This window comes from Sorex araneus, chromosome X, assembly GCF_027595985.1.
Source record: "Sorex araneus isolate mSorAra2 chromosome X, mSorAra2.pri, whole genome shotgun sequence".
NCBI classification, from domain to species: Eukaryota; Metazoa; Chordata; class Mammalia; order Eulipotyphla; family Soricidae; genus Sorex; species Sorex araneus.
The window spans coordinates 115,328,741-115,343,532 of NC_073313.1; the positions used below are offsets into that span (position 1 = coordinate 115,328,741).

The 14,792-nt window shown below is 39.6% G+C and overlaps 1 pseudogene; it reads left to right on the forward strand.

Moving 5' to 3' along the window:
• The first annotated feature begins 442 nt into the window (after positions 1 to 442).
• Positions 443 to 1,615, forward strand: LOC101556100 (serine/threonine-protein phosphatase PP1-gamma catalytic subunit-like; annotated as a pseudogene).
• The last annotated feature ends 13,177 nt before the right edge of the window (positions 1,616 to 14,792 follow it).

Consider the following 14,792-nt stretch of genomic DNA (forward strand, 5'->3'; position numbering starts at 1 on the left):
GAGTTAGATACCTAGAGCAATGGAAATGAAAGCAAAAAGAAAAAAAGGGGGGAAGAAAGGCCAGGGGGGAAGAAAATAAAAGGGGAAGGGGAAGGGAGGAGGGAAGGGAAGGCAAAGGGGAAGGGTATAGAAAGGGGAATGAATGGAAAGAAAGGGAGGGGAGATGGGGGAAGGGGGAAGAGAAGGAAGGTGAAGGGATGGGGAAAAGAAGTCTTAAGAACAGCATATAATACTTCTTGTGGTTCCAGTGGGGAGAGAAGGAGGAAGCAGGGTGTGGGGCGATGTGTATGTGTGGGAGGCTGTCCCGCCACCGCGGCTGCTGCCACCACCGCCGCCACCACCACCACCACCACCTCACTGCTCATGGCGTCTGAGAGGAGGCGTGAGTCCCAGGCACAAGCCCGCAGCGGCGGTGCCACTGCAGGAGAGTCAGGGGGAGGCAATGGCAGATATAGACAAACTCAACATTGACAGCATCATCCAAAGGCTGCTGGAAGTGACGGGGGCCAAGCCTGAGAAGAATGTCCAGCTTCAGGAGAGTGAAATCAGAGGACTGTACCTGAAGTCCCGTTGAGATCTTCCTCAGCCAGCCCATCCTGCTCCAACTCGAAGCACCGCTCAAGATATGTGGTGATATCTTCGACTTTTTTGAGCATGGTGGTTTCCCTCCAGAAAGCAACTACCTGGTTCCTGGGGAATATGTGGACAGGGGGAAGCAGTTGCTGAGGACTATCTGCCTCTTACTGGCTTACAAAATCAAATGTCGCAAGAATTTTTTTCTTCTCACAGGAAACCATGAATGTGCCAGCATCAATGGGATTTATGGATTTTATGACGAATGTAAAAGAAGATACAACATTAAACTATGGAAAACTTTCACAGATTGCTTTAACTGTTTACCGATGGCCGCCATCGTGGGCGAGAAGATATTCTGCTGTCATGGAGTTTTATCACCAGATCTTCAATCTATGGAGCAGATACGGTGAATTATGTGACCAACTGATGTACCAGATCAAGGTCTTCTTTGTGATTTTTTGTGGTCTGACCCTAATAAAGATGTCTTAGGCTGGGGTGAAAATGACAGAGGACTGTCCTTCACATTTGGTGCAGAAGTGGTTGCAAAATTTCTCGATAAGCATGATTTGGCTCTTATGTGTAGAGCCCATTAAGTGGTTGAAGATGGATATGAGTTTTTTGCCAAGAGGCAGTTGACCACTCTGTTTTCCGCACCCAATTATTGTGGAGAGTTTGACAATGCCGGCTCATGATGAGTGTGGACGAGACGCTAATGTGCTCATTTCAGATATTAAAGCCTGCAGAGAAAAAGAAACCGAATGCCACAAGACCTGGAACACCTCCATGGGGTATGATCACAAAGCAGGCCAAGAAATAGATGTCATTTGACACTGCCTAGCGGGGACTTGTAATATAACATCGAGTGTATAACCTTCACTTTTAAAACTGTAATGTGCATTGGTCAGCTTGCTCAAATAGTGTGTTTGTGGAGCGCGCTCACCCTTCCATTTTTGTCTTAATGAATGCCATTTGCTGGTTGTAACAGCAAATGAAAGACTCAACAATTCCACAAAGTATTTTGTTCTGTTTTTCAATTCTCAATTCCTTTTGCAAACAATTTTAATCATGGTGTTAATGTTGTACATCCCAGACAGTTATCCTTTCTGGGGGATCGTTGTAGAATTGATCTTTTTTTAATTCAGGAAAAAGAAAGAAAACATAAATAATGTAAGAGCTCATTTTCTTTAGAACATAAACAGAGCCCTAGGGTGCTCGGTCTGTACATGTTATTGTCATATAATACATATCTGTTGATACAGGCCACTGTGAATATTTTTAAAAATTTTGTTTCAAGGGGATTGGTTTTTTTCTCTCATTGTCTTACATAAAAAACTAGAGTTTTATAGCTGTCAACATTAGGAGTAACTTTTTGACCTTGCCAGCATCACTGGTGTGTATATTTAATTAAATCACACTTTCCCCTACTATATAAAAGACAATTAAAGCCATTATTAAAAAAATAAGAACAGTACATAAAAGGAGTGGTATTTTTGCTTGGAGACTTTCATATTATTCCAGAAATACTTACTGAGTGCTGGTTATGTTCTGAAATCCGTCCCCCAACAATCTCTGAGCATACTCCATCAACCTCAAAGAGATCAATCTGAGACTGCAGATGTCCAAGGTGCTGCCCAGAGATGCAGGCAGGTGCTTGTTTGTCAGTGTGCAGATTGTTACAACATTCCAGTTGACCAAAAGCTTACATTCAGTAGACTGGGAACACCTGTAAAGGTGATTAGAGGCCGCCCCAAAAGCCTCTGTCCCTCTTGGAGAGCCCGGCAAGCTACCAAGAGTATCCTGCCCATACATCAGAGCCTGGCAAGCTTCTTGTGGCTTACTCGATATGCCAAAAACCCTAACAATGAGGGTCCTCATTCCCCTGATCCTGAAAGAGCCCCCAATGCGCCATCGGGCTACACTAGCACATGACAGGGACGAATGGAGACGTTACTGGCACCTGCTCAAAAAAAAATAGATGAGTAGCAGGATGATAGTGATACAGTGACAATGATACAGGTATTTGAGTAGGTGGTTGGGTGGTTGTCAGCAGTGGGGGACAGGTGGAGAAAATGGGTAAAGGTGACTAAAAAAAGATACAAGTTTCAAGTTATAAGATAAGTAAGTCCAGGACCAGAGAGATAGTTCAAAGGTTGGGAGCAGATGGGGAGTCCAGGTTCAATCCCCAGTATCACATGGCCCCCTAATTTCCATGTAGGAGTGGTTCTGAGCACCAACAGGTATGCCCCCCACCACCAAATTTTGTAAAAAGAAAAAATATGTCCAAAGGATGCTATACACATAAGTTTATGGTTACTAGAATTAATAAAGCTTGTCTATTTGAAATTTATTAATAAAGTAGAGCTTAAATGTTCAAGAAAATAATTTAACTGTGAGGTGAAACATGTAAATCAAACTTACCGTGCAAAATGTTTTGCCTTATATACACATGAAAATCATTAAATTATACACCTTAAATCAGCATGATTTATGCCATTTGCCTCAATGAAACTGGATGAAAAGACACTGTGTCAGAGAGAGAACCTGGCAATTTTGTTCTCTATATTCAGCACTAGACAGGCAAAATACATTTAAATATCACTATGCACACCCTACCCCCAATTTCTTCTTATGAGAAATGAGGATAATTAAACCTCTTTCTTATTTGCAAAATTACTTATGCAAATAAAAGAATAAAAGAGATATGATTTGAACTGTTTATTAAAAATAACTGTATCACTGTCCATTGCTCATTGATTTGTTTGAACAGGCGACAGTAACGTCTCCATTCCTCCCTGTCACGTTCAGGGTAAGAGGAATGAGGCCCATTATTGTTACTGTTTTTGGCATGTCGAATACGCCACGGGTAGCTTGCCAGGTTCTGCTGTGTGAGATTCTGCATTGCTCTCTTCCGGAAGCTTTGTTTTATAGTCTCTGAATCTTGGCTGTTGATGAGATTCCATGGAGTCTGGGGCAGTTGTGGGTATGGCTGCCAAGCTACTAGAAATCTGGGGATCTGGGTAGAGGAGGCCCAGTCCCAATCTGAGAAGGTTGGAGATTTCAGGCACGGGTCCCGCATACCTGGGTTCCTCTAACACTTCTCAGCCTTTTGGCTAATGATACAAATAAGTATCATTAAAAATATGCAAAATAAATTCAAAACACTAATAATTTTGCTATAATTATTTAAAAAATGACCTGATCATATAGTTCTTGAAAGAGGCGAAAAAGACACTGACACACACAGAAAAAGTGGAGGCAATCTTTGGGTTGAGTTTTAGGTATATTAAACTGTCAATGCTGGATAGAAGGATGTTAATGAACATCTGTGCTTCAAGTTTCATTGCCATTTGGGAAACAGTAGCACAAAAAGAAAATGGTAATTAGCAATAAAGGTGTGTTTATTGGTTTGTGCAATCGACAGAGGCTGTATGCCTCTTCTGCACTGCATGTGTCCTTTACAAAACTGTCACACACTGGATATACAATTTGTTCTCTTTTCCATTAGGCTAGAGATTCATGACCTTGAAGTGTCACCAAACCAAAACAGATCTACTAAAATTTGGATAAGCGTCAAACTCTACCTCCCCCAGACCATCTCCAAAACATGCTTTTCCACTCTAATCCATCCTACATACTGTCTCTGTGATCTTTCTAAAGGGAAAATTATCATGACATTGCCATAATGAAACCCATTCAATGGGCTCTCAAGATAGGATCCTGGTATCCTGATTTGTTCTTTTAGCAAAAGGCATACAAAAGAATACTCTAAATCACTAATCATCAGGGAGATGAAAATCAAACAATAAAATATCTCACACCATAGAGACTAGCACACATCAAAAAGAACAAGAACAACCAGTGTTGGCATGAATGCAGGGATAAAGGGACTCTTGTTCATTACTGGCGGAAATGCCAACTGGTCCAGCCTTTTGGGAAAACAATATGGACATTCCTCAACAAAACTAGAAATTGAGCTTCCATACAACTCAGCAAAACCACTTCTGGAATATACCTTGGGGGCCCAACAACATACAGCAGAAATGCCATCTGCACTTCTATATTCACTGCAGCACTGTTCATAATAGCCAGAAACTGGAAACAACTTGAGTGTCCAAGAGCAGACAACTGGTTAAACAGAGTATGGTAAATCTACAAATGGAATACTATGCAGCCCACCAGGAAAAATTAAGTCATGAAATTAACTTATAAAATGTATGGACATGGGGAGTATCATGCTGAGTGAAATAAGTCAGAAAGAGAGGGACAGATAGAGAATGGTTGCACTAATTAGTGGGATATTTAAAAAAACATAGTATGAGTCTAATACCAAAAAACAGTAGAAACAAGGGCCAGGAGGATTTTTCCAAGGTTGGAAGTCAGCCTCAAGTGCTGGAAGAGAAGGTATTTGGGATATAAAAGGGAATACTATGACAATTATAGTTGAAATGATCACTCTGGATAAGAAATGCATGCTGATGCCTCAGAAAATCAAGTACCTTGGGATCAGCTTAACTAAGGAGGTTAAGGACCTATACAAAGAAAATTATAAAATGCTACTACATGAGATAAAAGAGAACACGAGGAAATGGAAACATATCCCCTACTCATGGATTGGGAGAATTAACATTGTCAAAATGACAATACTCCCCAAAGCGTTATACAGATTCGATGCAATCCCTATAAGGATACCCATGACATTCTTCAAAGAAATGGATCGACACTCCTGAAATTCATATGGAACAACAAACCTCCACGAATAGCCAAAACAATTATTGGGAAAAAGAAGCTGGGCGGCATCATCTTCCCCAACCTTAAACTCTACTACAAAGCTGTTATAATTAAAACAAAATGGTACTGGAACAAAAACAGAGCTGCAGACCAATGGAACAGAGTGGAATATCCTTACACACTGTAGGAAGCCAGATGTAGGAAGCCAGATGTAGGAAGCCATATTTCAATCCTGGCTCTTATCTTCAAGTAAGGCAGAGCCTGGCACTTCTCAAACAGGGGCCTAATTAAAATTTCTGTAACAAGGTTGCCATTACTGACCTTACTGACCTTACCATTCCACTAGCCGACACCTGTGCCTGACATGATAGATGAACATGTCACGATCTGTGATTGACTACTGCTTGTACGGGGTCCGGGCACGCATACCACTGCTTGCATCCCAGCAGGCAAGTATAAATGCTGTAGCTGCCAGTGAATAAAGCTCTCTCTCTCTATCTATCTATCTTTTTCTCCTCCTCCTCCTTCTGTCTCTGCGTCTGTTCATTCGGTTGCGTCCCCTCCTCAGCCCCACAAAGGGTCCTACCTGCTGGCCAGGACGGACCCTCACAACACACACCCTCAAATATATAATCACCTAATCTTTGATAAGGGAGCAAGAAATATGACGTGGAACAAGGAAAGCCTCTTTAACAAGTGGTGCTGGCAAAACTAGACAGCTACATGCAAAAAAAATTGGGCTCAGACTTCTACCTAACATTGTGCACAAAGGTCAGAACAAAATGGACTAAAGGCCTCAACATCAGACCAGAGTCCATCAGGTACATTGAAACCATGGTCAGCAAAACCCTCTACGACATTGAAGCTAAAGGTATCTTTAAAGAGGATACTCCACTGGCCAACCAAGTGGAAAAAGAGATAAACAGATGGGGTTATCTCAAACTGAGAAGTTTCTTCACCTCAAAAGACACAGTGAACAGAATACAAGGACAATCAACAGAATGGGAAAGAATATCCACCTAATACCCATCCAATAAGGGGTTGATATCAAGGATTCACAAGGCACTGGTTGAACTCTACAAAAAGAAAACATCAAACCTCATCAGAAAATGGGGTGATGAAATGAACAGAAGTTTCCTCAAAAAAGAAAGACAAATGGCCAAAAGGCACATGAAAAAATACTCTACATCGCTAGTCATCAGGGAGATGCAAATCAAAACAGCAATGAGATATCATCTCACACCACAGAGACTGGCCCATATCCAAAAGAACAAAAGCAACCGGTGTTGGCATGGATGTGGGGAGAAAGGGACTCTCCTTCACTGCTGGTGTGAATGCTAACTGATCCATCCGTTTTGGAAAACAATATGGATGATTCTCAAAAGATTAAAAATTGAGATCCCATTTGACCCCACAATACCATTTCTAGGAATTTGTCCCAGAGATGCAAAAAATATATAGCAGAAATGACATATGCACCTGTATGTTCATTGCTGCACTGTTTACAATAGCCAGAATCTGGAAAAAACCCGAGTGCCTGAGAACAGATGACTTGCTAAAGAAACTCTGGTACATCTACACAATGGAATACTATGCAGCTGTTAGAAATATATGCAGACATATATGCTAAACATATACGTCTGTTTGAAATATATGCAAATGTCATTAAATTTGCATATAGATGGATCAACATGGAAAGTATCATATTAAGTGAAATGAGTCAGAAAGAGAGGGACCAACATAGAAAAATTGCACTCATTTCTGGAATATAAAGTAAAAGAATGGGAGACTAATACCCAAGCTTATTAAAGATAAGTACTGGGAGGATTACTCCACAGTTTAGAAGCTGGCCTCACATACTGGGGAAAAGGTAGTTCAGTTAGAGAAGGGATCACCAAGTAAATAGTGCTAGGAGGATCTGCTCGGGATGGGAGATGCACCCTGAAAGCAGATTATAGACCAAACACGGTGGCCACTTAATCTCTGTATTGCAAACCACAACACCCCAAAGGAGAAAGAGCGCAAAAGGGAATACTCTGCCACAGAGGTGGGGTGGGGGGAGGGGGAACGGGGTGGGGATGGTGGGAGGGATGCTGGGACCATTGGTGGTGGAAAATGGTGGAGGAGTGGATTCTTGACCATTGTATGACTGAAATGTAGGCACGGAAGTTTGTATGTTTTGTAAGCCTGTAACTGTTCCTCACAGTGATTCACTAATAAAAAAATTAAGAAAAAATAGAAATGCATGCTGAAAATCGGTAAAAGAACAAACATGAGAACCTTTCAGTACCTGTATTCCAAACCATAATGCTGAAAAGGAGAGAGAGAATAGAAAGAATAAAAGTGCCTGCCATAGAGGCAGGCTGGGGTAGGGGGTATGGTGGGGGGATGAGGGGAGGTGGGGAGAAACTGCGTATATTGGTAGTAGAAAATTATACTGGTGGAAGGATGGGTGTTGGAACATTGTATGACTAGACACCCAACCATGCATGAACAGCTTTGTAACTGTGTATCTCACAGTGGTTCAATACAAAAACAGACTTAAAAAAAGTAATTTTCCAGCTCCTATCCAAACAAAGCCTGGGCAGCTACTACCACACCCCAAAGCCACCACCATGCCTCAGACTATATCCCACCACCTTAGGACAGAGCACCACAAAGAACCTAATCTGCCCAAAGCTCCAGGTACATGGCTCTTTGTGGCTGAAAGCTCCAAGCTTTCTAAGAAATCAGGATGGCCTGTATTTTTTCCACTATAACCCTTCTGAAATTGTTTATGCTGTAATGAAATGTAAATTGGTACAAGTGCTCTAGCAAATAGTTTGGCATTACCTATTAAAGTAGTGCCTATGTTTAATATATGATCCAGCAATTACACTTCTATTATAGACTCTGAACAAGACTGTCTAGAAATGTACACCTGGAAACATAATCATAGAAGATGATGTAATAGCTAACAACAAGCAAACAAACAACACAATGTCCAAAAATTAGGAAATTAAATATGCTGTTCTAATCACATTAAGAAAATCTGTCAGGGGGCTGGAGAAATAGTACATCAGGTACGGTGCTTGCCTTGCAAGCAGCCAATCCAGGTTTGATACCCAGCACCCAATATGGTCCCCTGAGCATCATCAGGAATGATTCCTAAATGTAGAACCAGGAATTATCCCTGAGGTGAGAGATCCAAATGTGGCCCAAGAGCCAAAAGAAAAAAAAATCTGTCAAAGCTGAGAAGATGAAAGAACCAGAACTACAGTAGGTCTTCAAATAATATAGGGCTCTTCTGTTTATAAAATATCAAAAATCTGAAAAATAAACCACATACTTTCAAAATAATCATGTATGTGCAGAAACGATGAAGGAAAGCACTGGGGTGGTAAATACATAATTTAAGATATTAGTATTTCCTTGTTGGGAAGAACAGCAAATATTTGGCACAAAGTTAGAAGAGATGTCAAAGAAATTGGTAACTCTTAATAGTTTAAGATTGGTGGCTGGGCCTGGGAGGTGGCTCAGAGGGCTAGAGAGAATATATTGCATGTGCAAAGTCCTGAGTTTGATCTCTGATACCACCTGTCTTCTACTGTCCAGCACTGATATGTGGTTCTGCTGCTACCCACCATCACTGGGCCTGCACAGCACCAAACTGCCAGGCTAGAACGCTTAACCCATACTGCCAGGCCGAATATTTCCAGCAGATTCCAGTTCCCAGATCTCAAGTCCCCAAAAACTTCTGGGGAAATTTCCCCAGCATAAAGAAAAATCTTTTATTATTTTTAAATAAAGGTACATACTTATTCTATGGTTTGTTTTATAATAAGAGCAAGGGTATTTTTTATGTAAATAACACTTATAGATATGATATCAGGGAAATCTCTTCTCAGTAAATATCTGAGGTCCACTGTGTCATGTCATGACCTTTATAGAGTCACTGACTGGCAATTTTCTTTTTTTTGTGAGTCTTAGACATCTGTTTACAGGTTGCATCGGATTGTTGAAAGTTGTTGAGCACTCGTACTGCATTTATCTGGCTGGCACTTCCATTTCTAATTATTACTTCATCTTCTGATGAATAAAATTTTTGTACTAAATATACATGGTCTTTTCAGGATTTTCTTATAGTTACTTAAATTTTTTAATTGAATTAGTGAGCTACACAGTTACAAACATGTTTATTATTGGGTTTTGTTTATATAATGTTCCAATACCCATCCCTTCACCAGTGTACATTTCCCATCACCAATGTCCTCAGTTTCCGTCCAGCTCACCCCTGCCTGCCTCTGTGGCAGGAACTACCTCTTTCTCTCTCTCTCTCTCCCTCCCTCTATTTTGGACATTATGATTTGCAATAAAAATACTGAAAGGTTATCTTGTATATCCATTTATCTACTTTCAAGACTCAGTTCTTGTCCAGAGTCATCATTTCTATTATTAGATAGTAATAAATACAGTATGCTAGTAGACATATACAGGGATTTTCATCTCCCAAAAACCAAATATACATTATTCTCCAGTTTCTCCAGTGCACATGGGACATTCTTCACATAGACCATATGCTGGGCCACAAAACATACCTTCATAAAATTAAGAGGATAGAAATTGTACCAACTATCTTTTCAGATCATGAGGCACTGAAAATAGAAGTTTTTCAGAGAATTAAATGGAGAATCAAATCAAACACCTGGAAATTGAATAGCTTGCTACTGAAAAACCAGTGGGTCACAGAGGCAATCAAAGAGGAAATCAAAAGATTCCTGGAAACAAATAAGAGTGAATACATGAGCTACCAGAACTTGTTAGATACAGCAAAAGCATTTTTAACAGGAAAGTTAATAGCTTCATAAACATATTATCAGGAAGGAAGAAAGGGTCCACATAAATAACTAGACTTCACAGCTTGAGATCTTAGAAAATGACTAGCAATAGGACCCCAAACCAGACAGGAGAAAGAAAATAATAAAACTCAGAGCAGAAATTAATGAGCCTGAAATCCCCCCAAAAATCCAAATGATTAATAAAACCAAACTCTAGTTTCTTTGAAAAAATAAATAAGACTGATAAACCACTAGCAAGACTCACAACTAAAGAAAACCCTAATAAACCAAATCATAAAAGAAAGAGGGTATATCACAACAGAAACCACACAAAAATTTGAAGAATCATCAGAGATTACTTTGAGAATCTTTAGGCCATGAAACAGGTGAACTTGGAAGAAATGGATAAATTCCTGGATTCATATAACGTCCTCAGGTTGAACCAAGAGTTGGACTACCTGAACAGACCTATCATATATCAAGAAATTTGAAACTGTTATCAAAAATCTTCCCAAAAAGCAAAAACCCAACCCAGATCGATTCACTAGTGAGCTCTTCAAACCTTTAAAGAGGGCCTACTGTCAATCCTTTTCAAGCTTTTCAGAAATTTGAAGAAATAGAAAGACTATCAAATTATTTATATGAGACAAGTATCACTCTGATCCCAAAAGCAGACAGAGACACCACAAAATAAGAGAATTAAAGGTCCATAACCCTGATGAACACAGCTGTAAAGAACTCAACTACTCATCAAAAAGATCATACACCATGACCAATAGGGTTCATCCCAGGGATGCAAGGATGGTTTAGTTAAGCTTTTTTTTTTTAACTATGAATCTGCTTAAAGACAATGTCACATAAGATTGTTATCTGATTGTGAATTAAATTACCACTTGCCTACCTGAGGTAAAAAAAATAATAATCTAAGCAGATATCTGATACCTTGTATCTGAGTATGGAACAAATAGGAAGGAACAGGGTTCAGAAGGAAAAGTGACAAGAGTCTCACCAGTTACTTTTTTGGATTTCATTTTGTCTATAGATAATAATAGCTGAAAGAGTATTTCTATGCTTTTTCACTAATCCAGGCAATTATTAGCTAGCCTTTCATCCACAGTTATAGGAATATGTTTCAGATGAACCTCTCTGCAGTATGCAAATCAAGACCAGCAACTTGATATCATCAGGACCATCACCTGGAAAGTGATATCTGGATAAATGTCTAAGTGAAACAGGTTAGATAGAATACCCAATGAGTTGATGTCAGGGTGGAAGGCAAAAATAATAGGGTTAGTGAGGAGCAGATATTGCAAATTTCAGGAGAAAGGCAGCAGGTAAAAAAAAAATGACTGTAAGTATTGGGAATGTGTATGTGCAAGGGAAGGAGGAAAACCTGTAAGTATCGGGAATGTGTATGTACAAGGGGAGGAGGAATAGCATTCAGAAGTTCACAGTCTGCTGCAAGCACCTAAACAGAGGTAAGCAAGGAACACAGCTTCCTGCATTAATTTTTGTTAGTCGAAATATACTCACATGAATATACAGAAAAAAAATGTGGCTTTACACAGGGAAGCACTGGAGTGGGGCCGCGGCAGCCCAAAACTCCAAGTGGTCCCGGCAGCCGGAAGTCACGCCCTTGACCCACCCTCGGCGCCATCTTGCCACAATCAACAGAGAAGCGGCCAGGCATTCTGGTGAGCAACGTGGCCCGGAAAATGCTCCGGACCCGAATTGGGGCCAACAACACCGGAGAGCCGGAAGGTGGAGGTGCAGCCACAACACCTTCTCCAGATGGAGCCCTGGCGACACTGAGCAACAAATAACATGGCTCCGGGATTCGGGACTGGGACACATTCGAGCCGCGCAGCTGCTAACTCGGCCGCGCGACCTTTTCTAAAACCTGAAAACATACAATCTTTTAATGGAAAACTAATTATCAAATGCTTCCTTAGTAGGGCTATCTTGTTTGGGGTATAACTCCCACAACAATAGTGAGTTTTGTGTTGAAATATGGAATGTAATCAAGGTGAAGAGAAAATGAAGTGAAATTCATCAGTTATACAGTTGGGGTGGGGGGCGGGGGGTATACCGGGGATCTTGGTGGTAGAATATGGGCACTGGTGAAGGGATGGTGTTTGAATACGGTATAACTGAGACATAAACCCGAGAACTTTGTAACTTTCCACATGGTGATAAAATAAAAAAAATGTGGCTTTATTTATTCAGTAACAAAGTTGACTCAAGAACTTTAGACAGAAGGCACAGGATTCAACTATTTCTGAGAAGACACACTTGGCACTATTAACTTGAGTCCTGGCACACAGTATAAATATCATCTCCCAACTAAAGGCCAAGTTTGAAAAAAATCAGTGTCAATTGTTTTAATTACCTTGCAGCTGTGCTAAAATTGCTTCCTTGCTCTGAGGCCACTAGCCTTCCAACTAAACATGCAGAATCATAATTTTTGACAAAGGTACAAAGTTGTAAAAAACACACTACTGAATTGTGGGAAATCAATCCCTTGACAGTAAACCCAAGGCCTGATTATTGAGTGTAGCAAATGTCTACCCAGGCAAGAATAGAGTACTTTAAGGGCAGCAAACTTGTGCTCAAAAAGCCCAGAGTAGGAAATTACCATGACTTTGATGTTATGCTTCTAAAATGGATGCTGATTGTGTATCACCCTATGGCCACAGCTATGAAAATACTCCAGCCCTTTCTTTTAATGTACCTGCTAACTGTCCTGAATGTACCTGATAACAAAAACAATGGTTGACATATCAGGAGCCCAGAAGCCAGGCAAGGTGAGTAGAGTTTGTGTTTAATAAATGGCTGGACTATTGTCTTGTTCTGGACTATCACTGTCCTTACTAATTTCAAAGTAGGCAAACCAGAGTCTGTCTGTCTCACTTTTTGTGACTGAGTCTGTTGGACAGAGGTGAAAGGTACCAATCCAAATGAATATTTGTGCTTAATTACCCCCCTGAAATATTGCATCTCACTCAGTTAAAATTTTAAATTCAGTTCCTGGCATGTAGTAGGTGCTCAATAAATGTTTTAGCAAAGTCAAAGTCAGGAAATTAAAAGGGATTGTTTGTTTTCCAACAGTACACTAAATTTACTTTTTCAAACTGAAAAAATGTTGAACATAAGAAAATGCCACTACTTGACTATCTCACATACATGAAACCATGAAATAAGCAATTCATACTATTTATCCCAAATTTTGCCATATGTAGGAAGATGACTGACTCTTGTTTATAAAGTTTTATTATTCAGAAAGCTTCTTCAATACTTCCCTCACTCTATAAATTTGAAAAGCACTCTCCAGGCCCTAGATTTTTCAAACAAAGTGTACCATCTATTTGGATATAGTTCCTTAGAGGTGAATATACTCCTTACAAAAAACTTCTGATGGAAATATCACAAGACTAATGCCTTTCTGATATTTCAGCAACTTCTTTTCATGTGTGATTTAGCCTCTGAAACATATATATGTATATATATACATATATATAAATATATATATTCCCAGCACAGAACAGCATTCTGATGATCCAAGAGTTAATTTTTATTAGAATAAAACTTGACCACAGAAAATAACTTTTTTGGTTTGATAAACAGGCAGGCCTCAATAAAATTGGGTTATCTGAGGAGAGGGAAGTTCACCAAGTGTAGTTTCTAAAAGCCATCTGAGATCAAATGATCACTTGAAGCTCTCATAATGCAATTCCCTTAAATCAATTTGAACCACAGAAAGCTAGAAAGGGTATCTGGTAATCAATGGATAAACAAAATAATCAAATGCCTCTGGTCAGGTAGATATTTTCCATAGAGAACTTATTTTTATTCTGACCTATAATCACAATTTCTCTCTCTTCATTTAAGGATAAGTTGTGTGTTTTCATAACATTTGACCAGTATCAGGCAATGTCCTTATAGCTTCATCTGGGCATATGTATGGATACCTAAGTGAGTAAATGTACACTCATAAATATTCTAACAGCAGAAGATAAACTTAAAGCTTTCTTCCTTCACTGTGAGGTAAAAATAAATAAAATAACAAAACTCCCATTTTTTGTTTGTTTGGGGGTCACACCTGGTTGTGTTCATTGGTTACACCTAGCTCTACACACAAGGATCACTCCTGATAGTGCTGAGGGAACTATCTGAGGTGTTGGGGATCAAACCCAGGTCTGCCCTACACTCTGTCCTCTCTGCCCCCTCAATTCATTTTTAGTAAAGATGTTTTAGATCCACAGAAAAGGGAGGAGATAGTATTTCCCATATAACCTTTTCTCCTCTGCATGCATAATTTCCCCATTATCAAGCACTCCTACAGAAAATAGTACATTTGTTATAGTAAATTAATCTACAATAATACATCTCATCATCCAATGTTCAGAGTTTATATTAACTCCTGACATTGCACACTCAATTCTTCTAGTATTAATAAAACATTAATATTCCCAAGACATTATAACAAATGAGAGAATTATGGTATTATAAATACTCTGTTTAAGAAACTCAAGGGGGATATATATATGTATATATGTAATAAAAACACAAGATTTGGGGAAAGTTTCACAGAGTTGGTGACATATAACTTGAATTTTATGGGTATGAACAGCAGAGTTTGCTAATCATGGATGAATTAAAAGTGTATTATAG